Source organism: Myotis brandtii, unplaced genomic scaffold (assembly GCF_000412655.1).
Source record: "Myotis brandtii unplaced genomic scaffold, ASM41265v1 scaffold436, whole genome shotgun sequence".
In the NCBI taxonomy this organism is placed as follows: domain Eukaryota; kingdom Metazoa; phylum Chordata; class Mammalia; order Chiroptera; family Vespertilionidae; genus Myotis; species Myotis brandtii.
The window spans coordinates 801,623-817,616 of NW_005366679.1; positions in this window are offsets into that span (position 1 = coordinate 801,623).

A 15,994-nucleotide genomic window follows, 5' to 3' on the forward strand; every position below is an offset into this window, starting at 1 on the left:
TTGATTAAGGTATTACATATGTGTCCTTATCCCCCCATTGCCCCCCCTACACACTCATGCCCTCACCCCCCTGTGTGCCATTTACTTTACTTGCCATGGCTATGGTAAGAGTTTCTTTTAGAAAGAGTACTTTGGAATGACAGGGATTGTCATTATGTATTTCATGGTGATGGAAATTACTATTGATATTTTTTCCTCTGTATTAGTTTTTGTAATGGCCATGAAACAATGGAATGATTGAGTAAACCATTATCTTTGTTGTTGTTATTGTTTGCTTTTTGTTTAAAATGCTGGGTAAGCACATTTATTTTGGCTACACTTTGTGTATTTGAGGTCAGTGCCCTTTCCCTGTTTTTCCCTTTCTCAGTTCATTATCCCCCAGGACCATTTGCTGCATTGTATTAAATTAGTGCATCCTCTACATGTATTAGAGTAACAAATTGCAATTATTTAGCACCAGTCAGCCTTGTAAGATTTTTTTAATTCATTTGGGGACATGGCAGAGGAAGGAAGGAAAAAAAAAATTGGGGGGAGTAGAATCACAAGAATGATACAATGGATTGCCTGGCTTTTTTTTTTTTTTTTTTGGTATAGTAAAGGTGGAAATTTATTTAAGAACACTTTTTGTTTAAAATGTTGAGTAAGCACATTTATTTTGGCTATACTTTGTGTATTTGAGGTCAGTGCCCTTTCCCTGTTCTTCCCTTTCTCAGTTCATCATCCCCCAGGACCATTTACTTATCTGAGGCTGAATATGTTTTTCCAGATTATTTTGCTTGGCTTCTCACGTCATAAGAAATTCAGCTAAATCTAATTTATTAATTTGTTATCTAAAGAAGAACCCAATTCTATTCAATGAGTATTCTTTTTAATTGTTGGAAAGTATTTTTTAAATTGTTTTCTATAGTCAAGCATCATAGGAAAAATTCTATTTCCAAGGAAATTTCCTTATGCTGATACACTAGTCACTTCCAGGAGATATAATAGTGAGAAAATAATTTATGAAATTTATCACTAGAGACATACATAATTAATATTAAGTTTGACATTGAGTTTTTGGGGGTATATACCCAGGAGAGGGTTTTCTGGGTCGTATGGTAGCTCTTCTTAATTTCATGCAACTGATTTTAAAATAGAAGGTAAATGAAGAAATCTATTTTCTTTATTGCTTATCTGTTAAGTTCTCTCTTTTCTCTTCTTTATTTCCCAACAAAGAGCTGGAACTATGTGTAAAAGAGGCAACAATCAACAATAACAAATGCTGTGATGACCACTGACTACACAAAGTTGTACTCTGCTTTTCATAACTAAAACAACATTCAGGTGGAAGACAGTTTGTTTGAGCTTTAGCTGTAGCAATAAAAAGATCAACCCTTCAGGGAGACCGACTAATATAGAAATTAAAGATCAGCTACCAGATTCAGTATAAGAATCTCTGTCAGTTGCAAACAGCTAGAGTTACAGCTGGGCTAAAGCTTTCGAAATTACTTCATTATGATGTGTCATAGAAGTAAATGAATTAAGGAGATGGGGTGCCTACGTCAATATTATGCAATTTTTTAATTAAGGCTAGGAAAAATAAACATGTTTTTATTTTTCACAATTATGGACAACAGTGAAGAATACATCTCCTTGCACCATCAGTGAATGGCTACATTTCCCAGTCTCCCTGAGAATGGATATGCTACATTGGGTGCTGTGAAAAATGAGTTTTTATGTAAGGCCCTAGTTGGTCTAAGGTAGCACAATTTAAAAGCCAATAAAAACTAGTCTGACACTGTGTCATTCTATCACCCTGCCTCGAGATACATTTTACCAGAGGCAGCAGATAAATATCAATAGAATTTGTTTAAGCTGGCATTGAAACATATTTATCTCATTTATCTCTTCAAATTATTCCAAGATCAAATCAACTGAGTGAAATATTATTGAATATGAACTAAATGATGGTATAACAAGTAAGATCATATTTCCCCAAACATGTAATCCATCACTGAACTGTTGGAGTGTACTCTGCCTAAAAGAAATCCATTTTTCAAGATCTACACGTTAAAAAGGACTCTATTTAACACTAACTGACACATACTAATGTGGGTGGAAGTAAAGCAAAAAAACTAACCAAGGGGTTTCCCAGTGTTTAAAGTCACATAGTTTAAACATGTTTAAAAATAGAAACTTGACCAAGCAGTTACATTATTCTATAATATCTTTGGTTTAGATTTCAGTTGCATTTGGGAAGAAATGCATCACCGTTGAGTGGCCTTAAATATGTAGTTTAAAATGGGAAATGGAAAAAGGCTAGGTTCAGTGATATTTTCAATAGAAAAGATAAAATAAATCATAATCGTAACTAAGTATCTAGAGGTAGACCTTCTTGGTTAATACACCCATGAATCTCAGCATATTCTCATGGAGTTCTAGAGTGATGTGGAAAAAAAGTTTATGAAGCTTTAACCTCACAGCCCAATTTCATAAAAATTTCTTTTCTTCTATTTTTCTTATTCTTTATGAACAGGCAGAAAACTTCTTTAAAATTAACACAGCTGAAAGAGAACAAACAGCTCCTGACAATTAACTTTTAATGTATGACCCTTGAGATGTAAAAAGAAATTTCAACAGGAACTCTATTTAGGGTAGAGAGATTTTTTCTTATCTTGTCGGGAAGGAAATGGCTTCTTGGTCTCCACCTTCACTGGTGAGTAGCAGAGATCATGAGCTGTAAGTTCTAAGGGAGGGTCTGTGAAATGCTATGGAAATGTTACTTGTTAAAAAGCCAGGCAATCCGGGGACTCTTTCTCCCTCCCCATGTGGGAGTCTGTGCTGTGAGAATCTTTCCCTTTCCCCACGTGGGAGTCTGTACTTGTTCTTAAATAAATTTCCACCTTTACTATACCAAAAAAAAAAAAAAAAAAGCCAGGCAATCCATTGTATCATTCTTGTGATTCTACTCCCCCCAATTTTTTTTTTCCTTCCTTCCTCTGCCATGTCCCCAAATGAATTAAAAAAATCTTACAAGGCTGACTGGTGCTAAATAATTGCAATTTGTTACTCTAATACATGTAGAGGATGCACTAATTTAATACAATGCAGCAACATGGATCTCACCTAGCTCCCTTCTAGTCTTTGTCAAAACAACTTGACTTCATTCACTCAGAAAACCTTTCTTCAGGGACTACTATAAGTAAAACACTCTCCTAGGGGGAGCAAATCAACAAAGGACCAAACAGGAAAAAGCAAAAATACAACAGGCTATCATGGAACTTATATTCCACTAGGGGCCCAGCGCACAAATTCGTGCACCTTGAAAGGAACTGTGGACCGCGAGGCTGCTGTGGGCACAGGAGCAGGTCTCGACCCATTCTCCATGCCCCCACCCAGCCCCTCACACCATGGGCCCCTCTCTGCCGGCAGCCCCACTCCTGCAGCCTCTGCTCCCACCCTCTGACGGTGCTGGCCCATCTCACACCCACTGACAGCACGGAGCAATTGGGGCCAGCACCAGCAGCAAGTGCAAGCAGCAGCTGCCAGCCCCAATCACCCCTCAGGAGCAGGGGAAGGTGGAGAAGCCCTCAGGGGCGATCGGGGCCGGTAGCCACTGCTCACACCCACTGACGGTGCCAAGCAATCGGCACCAGGCACTGGCAGTGGGTGCAAACAGTGGCTCTGGCACCAGCTGTGGGTGCAAGCAAAGCCAGCACCAGCAGTGGGTGCTAGCGGTAGTTCTGGCGTCGGCAGCAGGTGTAAGTGGAGCCGTCATTGGCAGCCAGCCCTGATCACCCCTCAGGAGCAGAGGGAGGTGAAGAAGCCCTGAGGGACAATCAGGGCCAGCAGCCACCACTTGCACCACTGACAGCGCAGAGCAATCGGGGCCAGTGCCGGGCACCGGCAACAGATGCGAGTGGTGGCTGCGGCGCCAGCAGTGGGTGCAAGCAGGGCCGGCACCAGCAGCAGGTGCGAGTCCTGGGCGGGACCGTGGTGTGCTGAAGCAAAGAATTTTCAGTGACCACCAGAGGCTCGCCCCAATGACAGAGACTGGCGCCCCACCTTGGTCTGGCGCCCCCACTCACCTGCTTCACCTTCCCGCCACCCACCATGTTCCATGCTCTGCCGCCTGCTGCCGATGCCCACCATGTTCTGTACATGCCCCCTGGTCATCAGCACACGTCATAGTGACTGGTTGTTCAGTTGTTCTGCCGTTTGGTCTATTTGCATATTAGGCTTATATATAGATAGATTGCTTAGGAATATACTTTTATATTCTAAAGAAATATAGAAAAATGAATTTTCTCTTGAATAAAAATACTCATTTTCTTAGTTGGCCTGCCCTTCCTCAGCATTTTCCCCTAAGATGATATCCTAGTGTATAAGGAGAGGTATGTGCTAATATGGCCTCATGACAAAGGTGAAGTGTCAGAGGTTTTTTTATGCATTGACTTCTCATCTCAGGTGTGATGTCCCTTGTCTACTTAGTGAGACAGTGAGAAAGACAAGTCAGGAGACAATCACTTCCCACTGTGTGGTTGGTCAGCACTGTGATAGACGTGTTACAGACATGGCTGCTGCATTGCATAACTCCAGGGGCACCATTCATATAGAACATGATGTGAATTGTTGTTGTTCTGTCTGGGGCCTGTGCAGCACAAAAGAGGGGCATGGGATTCAGACAGCAATTAGAAGAAATAACACACAGAATAAGATCTAAATAGTGGGCAGAAGTTAGCTGGGTAAAGGCCGAGGAGGTGAATAAAAAAGCATCAGATGAACAAACATAAGGAATTAAAAGTTCACTTTAGCTGAAGTGTTGAGCAGAAAAGGAAGGGGCAATGAGAAGTGAGGGGGGAGAAAGAGGCAAACCAACATCTAAAATAATAAAAGCGGAATATGCTAATTACACTGGACAGCCGAACGTCCTTCCGGACGACCTTCTGGACAACCACGCTATGACACCACTGCGCCAGGCCAGCCAAGGCAGGTGCGATGCAATTGGTCAGGGGCCCAGCCATCACCCCATGATCACCCTGTAGAGGGAGGCCCAGGCCACTGACTGGTGGGCTACAGAGGGTGGGCGGGGCCTCCCTTTGCAGGGCGCAATCAATTGCCCCAAAGAGGGAGGGAGTCCCAAGCTACCCCAAGGCGACACTGTGGTGGGTGGGCGGGGCCTCCCTCTTTGGGGCCATCGATCACAGGGCTCCTGGACTGTGAAAAGGCACAAGCTGGACTGAGGGATCTGGCCCCCCACCCACCCCAGTGCATGAATTTCATGCACCGGGCCTCTAGTCATACTATAAAGAACCCTGTGGCCATATTGAGAAGTCCAACCGTTAAGGACAAGTGGATACCATTGTAAACTTTTAAGCTGGGGACATAGTAAGAGAAGATTTTTCATATTAGAAACATTGCATTAGAAATTTACAGTGTTGGATTTGCTTTGTAGTGAATAGCTTAGTAGTTAGGAGGCTGTGGCAGTAATCTAGCCTGAAGACAAGGAAGCCTGGGCCTGGTTTCACATTTGGAATGGAGAGAAAAGGAAGGCTGAAATCAGTATTTGACAAGTGGGATTGGGAGTACTTTGTTGATTGGATGTGGGGACTGAGGAAGAGGGAGGAGGTAGGGACCATATCCCCTTCTGCCCCGAGAACTGTGTTAGATGGCTAAGCCCTTCTCTGAGATAGGAACCTGAGGCAGGTGAGTACTGGGAGGAAGGATGAGTTCAGTCTTTCACATGTCAAGTTTTAGGTGGTGGGTGGGCATCCAAGTGGAACTGTCTAGAAAACTATTGCAGTACATATTCTTATATCCTAAGGATATATTCACTGAAACCACGATATGGAAAGAATTTCCCAAGGAAAAGATGGATGCTGTTTATGTCTTTTAGATTCTTACAATAACTTGATTAAAGCTACCCAGAAAATGCAAATATACAAAACATATTTTGAATATGGGGTGTAATGAACTTCTGGAATTGGTGGTAGTTTTTGTCCACCCATTTTTATTACATATTTGCACAAGATAGATTTGAATGTGTGTTTTTGACATTTCATAAATGACATCATGCTGCCCCTATTACTCTGACTTGCTTTTATTCCCCTGATTTAATCATTTTTGTCACATGTGTATCTAATTCATTTATTTAACTGCTTCATAGTATTACATGTGAACATAAGACACCATTTTTCCAGTCCTTTGTTGTTTGGTTATTTCTCATATATAACTTGTATTAAGAAGCCATAATGAGCATACTTCTATGTGATTCCTGTGCACATATGCAAGAGTTTATCCAAGGTATATACTAAAAAGTATAAGTCAAAGAGTTTGAATACCTTTAATTTATTACATATTTCCAAATTGCCCTTCTCAGCTATTCAACCAACATATCCCTTATTCAACATTATGTTATATTTGTTCCATACTCTTTCCAGCACTTGGCATTATCAGACTTTTAAATTTTTACCAATCTAATGAATATTAAATGTTTCATTGTTATTGATTTAACTTGAATATTCTTGTTCACTTCTGAGCATGAACTTTTTCCATTTGTTTGTCACTTGGATAACCTCTCAATTTATGCTTTGTCCATTTAATTGATTTGGAGGTATTTTTCTTATTGATTGATATAAACTATATATTATAAATAATCACTGATTCTTTTATATATTAAGTTTATCTTTCCTTTCTATGCTTATCTTTTATATTTTCTAATGATACCTTTGGATGAGTAGATTAACCTTTTCTTTTATGTGACTGGTTTGTGTTAGTCCTATTGTGAAGACATTTTTTTTTTCATACCATACAATCATAAATATAGTCTCTAAAATTTTCTCCTAAATATTGTTACGGTTTGGGTCTTCACTAATTTGTGATGCTATTTCTGTCCTATTGCAAGGTGCCACATGTGCAGGGCTCTCCATGATGTCGTTGTTGTGTTTGTCTATTCTTGTGCCAATAGCACGCTTTTAATTACTAAGGCTTTATAAGAAGACTTGATATTAGATACAGAGATTATTGATATAGAGTCTTTCTTCTCCTCTTAAATATATTGGTTATTCTTGGTCTTTTGTTCTTCTATGTCACTGTTTAATTACCTCATCAAATTCAATAATGTTCCTTTGGGGGAATACATTGAATTTATAGATGAATGTAGATAGAAGTAGAATTTTTTAATTAAAAACATTTTGAAGAAATATACACTTGAAATTAAGAAGTGCTCTATTTTTACTAGACTGTGCGATCCTGGGGGGCAAAAACAGATTCTTATTTACTTTTGCACCAATAGCACAGTCATCAATTTGTGCTGAATAAATGTTTCCTAATTAACTAACTGACAGAATGAATAAAGGAATGAATGTCAGCTTCTTGATGATCCTATGAGGAGTGAGGTCAATTTATAGAAAATGACTAATAGGAAATAAAGATGGCATGTTTCTTTGGTTCCTTCATTCATGGTGGTAGACTCCCATTATTCCTACTGACAGGGACAAGACAATTTCTTTGAAAATCAAATCTATAAGAGGTTTTGCTATTTTCTTCTAAAGTAGCCTTTGATGTGCAGGCTATGAATCTTAGAAACAACCTGCATTCATCCATGCAACATCCTTTATGGAAAGCCTACTAAGTTCCAGGTACTATTTTAGGTGTTGGAGATACTGCAGTGAGCCAAAGAAGCAAAACTCTCTCCTTTCATGGTGCTTGCATTCTAGGGGTTAGAGACAAATTCTTAGTGAATAATTCAATAACACTGTGTGTTAAAAGTACTGTGTGTCTGGGGGTATAGCAGAAGAGAGTTGATGTTGCGAAGATTGCCATTTTACCTAGGATGGGATAGGTAGACTTCAATGAGTAGAAGACAGTGACTTGAAGGAGAGGACAGAGCAAGCCATGAAGACATCTGGAGAGTTTTTCAAGTAGAGGGAGTAAGCAGTGTACAATGCAGGGGCAGGACCTTGTCTAGTGTCTGAAGACTAAGCAGGGGCACAGTATCACTAAGGTAGAGAGATCCATGGAAAGAACAGTAGGAAAGGGAGAACTGGAGACAGTCCAGGGCTTTGTAGGCCACTGTGAGAAATTTGGCTTTCAGTTGCATAAACCTGCCTTCTAGTAAAAATTTTATCTGGAAGACTACTATTTTTCTAAAGGAGGTTTCATCACTTTTGTCTACTAAGTCATTTTTTTAAAGTTTGTTCACCTTCTAAGAGAATTTTAAAAAAACTTAATATAATTAATCAAACATGTTTTTAAGTTGACTTCTAAATTGTTCATGATTATTTTAAATGGTTGCAAGGATATGGCTTCTGGTATGTTATAAATATTTAAAATCAACAATAATGTTACTCTTTCAATGTAATGGACTCCTAATGCCTTAGCAATTTGTGACATAGTCACATTGTCCCTTTAAATGATACATGAACAGCTCTTTAACTGTTGAAAACTTTACATGGTTTCTTTTTTTAAATATATTTTTATTGCTTTCATGGAGAAAGGGAGAGGGAGAGAGAGATAGAAACATCAATGATGAGAGAGAATCATTGATTGGTTGCCTCCTGTACCCCTCCTACTGGGGATCGAGCCCGCAACCCGGGCATGTGCCCTTGACTGGAATCGAACCTGGGACCCTTTAGTCCACAGGGCAATGCTCTATCCATTGAGCCAAACTGGCTAGGGCTATATGGTTTCTTTATCTCCCTAACCCTAACCCTAACACTAACCCTCTAAACTGGATGGTGTATCCCCAGAATTGGTATTTCATTTCATATCCTATGCAGAATTTTATCTTTATATAATATAAGCCTGTGTTTTAAAGTATTTTATTAATCACCCTAGAATATTTTGCTACATCAAAAATATGTATACAAGTTGAAATTTAAGGCTTTATTATTATTATTACCATTAATAGTAGTAATATTCCCCATGACCATAATATCCTAAGTGTTAAAATATATTTCCAGGACCACCCAGCCAGTCTGTCTCAGTGGTTGAGCATCGATCAATGAGTTCAATTCCTGGTCAGGGCACATGCCCAGGTTGTGGGCTCAATCCCCAGTAGGGGGCATGCAGGAGTCAGCCAATCAATGATTCTCATCATTGATATTTCTATCTCTCCTTCTGCCTTTCTCTCTGAAATCAATAATATATATTTTTCCAGGATTAAGTTACATTTACAACAGTAAAAATATATAATTAATCAAAACAACATGAATGAGAAATAAGTTTTACAGGGTAATGTTTAACAAGTATAATTTTATTGCACATGTTGGGATAAGTGATTGCGTCTTAAACGGAGATAGGTTCAGCATCACTTTCATTCCTATTATCCCTTTCAATTTTGTTTGAAGGAGAAGGCAAATGCTGAGAAATTTATTCATATAAACTAAGGACATGGAATAGAAGAATTTCTATTAGAGCAGTATTTCTCAATTCTTTGAATTCCTTCTGAATTATATGCCCAGATCACATAGAGATGCATCATAAACACTTCAAATGCTATTTGGATTCCTCCTTCAAGTTTGTTGAAAATATATAATTGGTAACAACTCACATTGCAAAAGAATTTTTTTAAAACCAAGTCTTGAGTAATTCATTTCTCAACACCAATATATTAAAATATTCCCTTATTTGTGTGTCAGAGATTTTTCTTCCTTGAGACAATTTATCATAGCAAGATTCAAGATGGATGAGGACAGTTATCAGGAGGAGAGGACAATTGAATAAGGAGAAAGGGAAAAGGATAAGTCTCTTATTTCAGGAATATTCCTACAGCTTTGTCATCCTCCTTTCTTGTCCTTCCCCCTCTACCTATTAGTCTCTCCTTCTGGAAGAAACACCGGAATGCATTCCCCAAGAATTTCCCAGCTCTCTTGAATTTTCCTTACAAATACTCTTTCTGAAGTTTCCATAATAATTTTATCTTGAATGTCATTGAAAAAGACAAATTTAAATCAAGCAACTCCATTTTGCAACTACTTAAGGAATTATCACTTTGAAGTTTCTTAGAAAATTAAAATAACTACTTGTTTATTCTTAACAAAATATTGTCATAAAACATATCATAGTAACTCCATAATAAATGTTGTTGTAATAGAACCCAAACCTCTTAACTTGGCCTGTAAAGCCCCTCAGTTTTGAATTCTGAATACCTATGTAGCACTCACTGCCATCTTTCCTCACCCTCAGGACTTTCCAAATACATTCACCACATTTCAGTTTTTCATCATTGCAAAAATGCTTTCCATCTTAGCACATTATCACTCCCTTATCCAGGAAGGCCTGCTCACCAGTTCCTCACCTAAACCCATCCTCTTTTTCTTTTTAATATATTTGTATTGATTTCAGAGAGGAAGGGAGAGAGAGAGAAGCATCAATGATGAGAGAGAATCAATGATTGGCTCCCTCCTGCATGCCCCTTACTGGGGATTGTGCCCACAACCCAGGCATGTGCTCTGACCAGGAATCGAACCATGTCCTCCTGGCTCATAGGTCAATGCTCAACCACTGAGCCACTGTCTGGGCCTAAGTATATTTCTTGACCTGGTTTAATAGAAGTCTATTTGAGTAGTCCAGTATTTCATTAAAATGGTGCACCCTTACTTTCTCTCACCTATGGCATCTATTTTTTCACCTTAATGATCAAAATATTTAACCACAGATGGCCTTAGAGGAAGAGTATTAACATCTTCAGGAAGAACTTTGGGGTGGAATATGATTTATGTCTCTCAGTTCAGGTTAGGAAAATAAATATCTAATTGTGTTGCTTTATGCTGCTGTGTAGCTTTTAAAAACTTACTAAAATTAACCAAACAAGTTTTCTGATTTACCCTCCCTACGGCATGAAGTAGACAGAATTCAGCTACAGACTGATGGTCTCCCTCCCCTGTGGCCCTTAATAAGTAGAAGGTCATTATTATGGAAGATGGATGATTTTGCTTGCCTGTTTTCTTTTTTGTATAACATAAATCTCTCTCACTCCTGCTGATAAAAATATTAATCTCTTTGTCGAAGTCACAGCATATTCCCATGAAAGTGGCTCTTTTGCAGAAACTGCTCAAATAATTACAGACCTTAGAAAAAATTATAAGGTCAAAAACTATTCTTCTAAAATAAAGGTTACTTATGTTGGCTTTATAAAATTTTCACCAGGTACTAATAACTTAATTTGAGCTTTTCTTTCTTTATATAATTTTGGAACATTGTACTCCTTGTGGGGCAATGCCAGCAAGTTATTTCATTTTTTGTTTAAAATTAAAGGTATTAGTTATTTTAGAAAATCACATCTGTACTCATTAAAAGTTTAGGGCACCTAATGAAGTAATAGAAAAGTACTATGTAGGGGTTATAATAGATGGATCTCTGAATGCTGTATTACTTAAGTCTGAGGTTCTAAAATTAAAATAACTTTAGTATATTTTAAGATTGTTAACTAAAATTGGCCTCCTCACAGTGTTTTTGGTAACAGCTGAAAAATTAACTATGTCGATATTTTTCTTTAAGCCCTTAACAGTTTGTACTGTATATGTTAGTGCCAGAGAAAGGAAGATAATTTTTCAATATCAATTTAATAATTAGAATTATTTTGATTGCCAGTATTTATAGTTTCATTTTTTCTTGTATTTATAGCATTGAAGTAAGAAGAGGAAGGGAAAATATAAATAGAAATTTCTATTTTTTCTATTTTTTAATCTTCACCCTAGGACATGCTTAGAGAGGGGAAGGGAAGGAGGGGGGGAGGAGAGAGAGAGAGAGAGAAAGAGAGAGAGAGAGAGAGAGAGAGAGAGAGACATCATTGGACTGCCCTCCACATGATCTTCATCCTGGAACAAACCCACAACCCGGGTGCATGCGGTGACCTGAAATGGAGCCAGCAACCCTTTAGTGCATGGGATGACACTTAACCAACTGAGCCACTTCAGTCAGGCTAGAAATTTCTATTTTAAAGTTACTTTTTAAAAAATATATATTTTTATTGATTTCAGAGAGGAAGGAGAGGGAGAGATAGAAACATCATTGATGAGAGAGAATCATCAATCAGCTGTCTCTTGCACGCCCCTACTGGGGATCAAATCCAGCAACCCGGGAATTCCTTGACCAGATCGAACCTGAGACCCTTCAGTGGGCAGGCAGATGCTCTATCCATTTAGCCAAACCAGCTAGGGCTAAAGTTACTTTTTAAACATAATACATCTAGCTTTAGTAATACGATTAGTAATATATGCCAATCCAAAATAAACAGACTTAGGCCATTGTTAATATGAAAACAAAGCCACACCTTTGTTTGTCTTTAAAACTGCTCTTTGCATAGATAATTTTCACAGAATTTCATCAAGCGTGTAGCTATGTTGATAGGTATATTCAAATACATGAATCATAGGAATGTAGAAGTCTTCAAATTATTACCAATTTTAGCATCTAGCCTAGATTGCTGAAGTCATCTGCTGAAGACATTCATTAAGATAGCCTCTATTACCTAGTATCTCACTTTATACTTAAAATCTTCTTGAATCATGTCCAAAAATAAGAGGCTTTTTTTCAGTAATTGAAAATTATCTAATGCTATTTTTTAAAATAAATCCTTTTAAATATATTCAACTATTTAAAATACTGCCTAAATTTATTTCAAACAGTTATGTGCGGTGTGTTCTGTTAGGTGTTATTCAATAGCTTTCCATGGGTGCGGTTCTCAACCTGTGGGTCGCGAACAATGAAAATACATCCTGCATATCAGATATTTACATTACGATTCATAACAGTAGCAAAATTACAGTTATGAAGTAGCAAGAAAGTAATTTTATGGTTGGGGGTCACCACAACATGAAGAACTGTATTAAAGGGTCGTGGCATTAGGAAGGTTGAGAAGCACTGAACTGTGCGTAGCTGGCCGAAGGCTCCCCAAGGGCAAGACACAGGGTAACTGTTCATTAAATACTTAAATAAAATGATATATTAAGCAATTGACACAATGATTAAAAAAATAACTATAATTTTGGGTGCTGATACTGTGCTTTTCACCTTCGATCCAGACTGTAACCCTGGATTCTATGTCCCATTTTATGGATAAGGAAACAGAGAATCATAGAAGTGCGCGGTGTGTTCTGTTAGGTGTTATTCAATAGCTTTCCATGGGTGCGGTTCTCAACCTGTGGGTCGCGAACAATGAAAATACATCCTGCATATCAGATATTTACATTACGATTCATAACAGTAGCAAAATTACAGTTATGAAGTAGCAATGAAAATAATTTTATGGTTGGGGGTCACCACAACATGAGGAACTGTATTAAAGGGTCGCAGCATTAAGAAGGTTGAGAACCACTGCACTATAACCTCTGAGCCTCAGTTTCTTCGTCTGTAAAGTGGGAGGGGGTAGAGTAACAGTGTCTATCTGTGCCCAGTGCCTGAAACACCTGACTGATAGGAGGAGCTCAACAAATAGTCACCTGGAAGGTACTGTGCTTTTCACCTTCGATCCAGACCGTAACCCTGGGTTATAACTATTATGTCCCATTTTATGGATAAGGAAACTGAGGATCATAGAAGCACAGTAATTTCCACAATGTCTCACAGCTAATACTAGCCAAAATCAAGGTTGACATCCAAATCTTCTGATTCTCATTGGAAACATAGTCAGCCTTCCTTATAATTCCTTTACTCCATTTGTTCAAGCAGGTCAAAGACTATGAACACTGGAGGATAGAGAGCTTTAATTCCAAGTAAATGTCTCATCTGTGCATAGCTGGCCGAAGGCTCCCCAAGGGCAATGCACAGGGTAACTGTTCATTAAATACTTAAATAAAATAATATACTAAGTAATTGACACAATGATTAAAAAATAACCATAATTTTGGGTGCTGATACTGTGCTTTTCACCTTCGATCCAGACTGTAACCCTGGATTCTATGTCCCATTTTATGGATAAGGAAACAGAGAATCATAGAAGTGCAGTAAATTCCACAATGTCTCACAGCTAATACTAGCCAAAATCAAGGTTGACATCCAAATCTTCTGATTCTCATTGGAAACATAGTCAGCCTTCCTTATAATTCCTTTACTCCATTTGTTCAAGCAGGTCAAAGACTATGAACACTGGAGGATAGAGAGCTTTAATTCCAAGTAAATGTCTCATCTTCCTCTCAGAATCTGAAAATGAGGAGAAAATGTTATAATTTGACTGCATTGAGGAAAAGCAACCCAATAACATACACACACGCACACACACACAAAAACACACACACACAAAAAAAACAGTTTACTGGTAAGAAGAGTTTTTCTATACATGCGAGGACTTAAAAGTGTAGCAGTTGGTCAATATAAAGCATTTTACAAAATATCTATCCTATCTAATAAAAGACAAAAAGGGTAATTAACCGTATCTTTGCTACGCTTCCCATTGGCTAATCAGGGTGATATGCAAATTAACCGCCAACAAAGATGGCGGTTAATTTGCATATGTAGGCTCCAAGTGGTAGAGTGAAGCCAAAGGGCCCCGAAGCCGGCTGAGCAGCAAGGCCTCACAGCCCGAGATCAGCAGAGCCGCGAGGCCTAACGGCCCCCGGATCAGCGGAGCCTCGAGGCCTCACGGACCTGGGATCAGCGGAGCCCCGAGGCCTCAAGGCCCCGGGATCAGCAGAGCCGTGAGGCCTGACGGCTGGGGCGGGGGCTCTGGCCACAGCCCAGCCAGAGCGAAGGTCTGGGTCCCGGGTGCCAGGAGTTTTTCTATACATGCGAGGACTTAAAAGTGTAGCAGTTGGTCAATATAAAGCATTTTACAAAAATCTATCCCATCTAATAAAAGACCAAAAGGGTAATTGACTGTAACTTCGCTACGCTTCCCATGGGCTAATCAGGGTGATATGCAAATTAGCTGCCAACAAAGATGGCGGTTAATTTGCATACATAGGCTCCAAGCAGTAGAGTGAAGCCAAACGGCCCTGTAGCCAGCCAAGCAGCGAGGCCTCACAGCCCAAGATCAGCGGAGCAGCAAAGCCTGATGGCTAGGGCAGGGGCTCTTGCTGGAGACCAGCCAGAGCTAAGGCCTGGGTCCCAGGTGCCAGAGGAAAACTGGTGCCTTGGATATTTTTTATTTATCTTCCCAGCATTTGTTGGGTTTCCATTCTCTTCCCTTCTCTCTGTTTTTATGCTTAGATGGTATATGATCAGTTAACTAAAAAAAATACCCAGGTTCCAATTCCTGGAATGTGTGGATGCTATTTTATATGGCACAAAGTGATTTTTGCAGATGTGATTACGTGAAGCATCTTGAGATTGGGAGAGTATCCCACATTATCTGGTTGGGCCCTACATGTAACCACAGACTTCCTGAGGGAGGAAGAGATTTGACTACAGAAGATTAAGGCAACAGTGACCACTAAATCAGGATATTAGGCTGCTGCCTTTGAAGGTAAAGGAAGAGGCCAAGAGCCAAGGAATGGAGCTCTAGAAGCTGGAAAAGGCACTTGGGTGGATTCTGCCCCAGAACCCCCAGAAGGACCACACCCCCCAACACACATCTTGATTTTTGCCCAGTAAAATTAATTTTAACTGTAAGAAAATACACGTTATTTTAATCCATTTACTTAAAGTTTGTGGTAATTTCTTAGAGCAGCCATAGGAAACTAATATAGATGGGGTTCAAGAGTGGAATAAGGGACCTAGCTCTAAGCTATTCATTATGTCCCATTTTCCTCTCTGCAGTTGTGAATAGTTCAGTAACAGTTTACAGTACCCCAGCAGGAGTGAATGTAAGCATTCACCAGGAATTCTGGGAAGAGACAGGAGAATTTTCCCTCCTGCTAGACTGAAACTTAGAGGGTGTGAGATCTGGGAAAGCTGAATTCATGTACTCCTTACAGTGGGAAGCATGAATAGGTTTGCAGCAAATGGAGAGAGACCTGGAAGAGTTGGAAGAGTGGAGAGAGCAAAAGATGGAAAGCAGGAAAGAATAGAGGAGAACGAGAGAGAGAGAGAGAGAGAGAGAGAGAGAGAGAGAATATGTGTGTGTTAGCCTTCC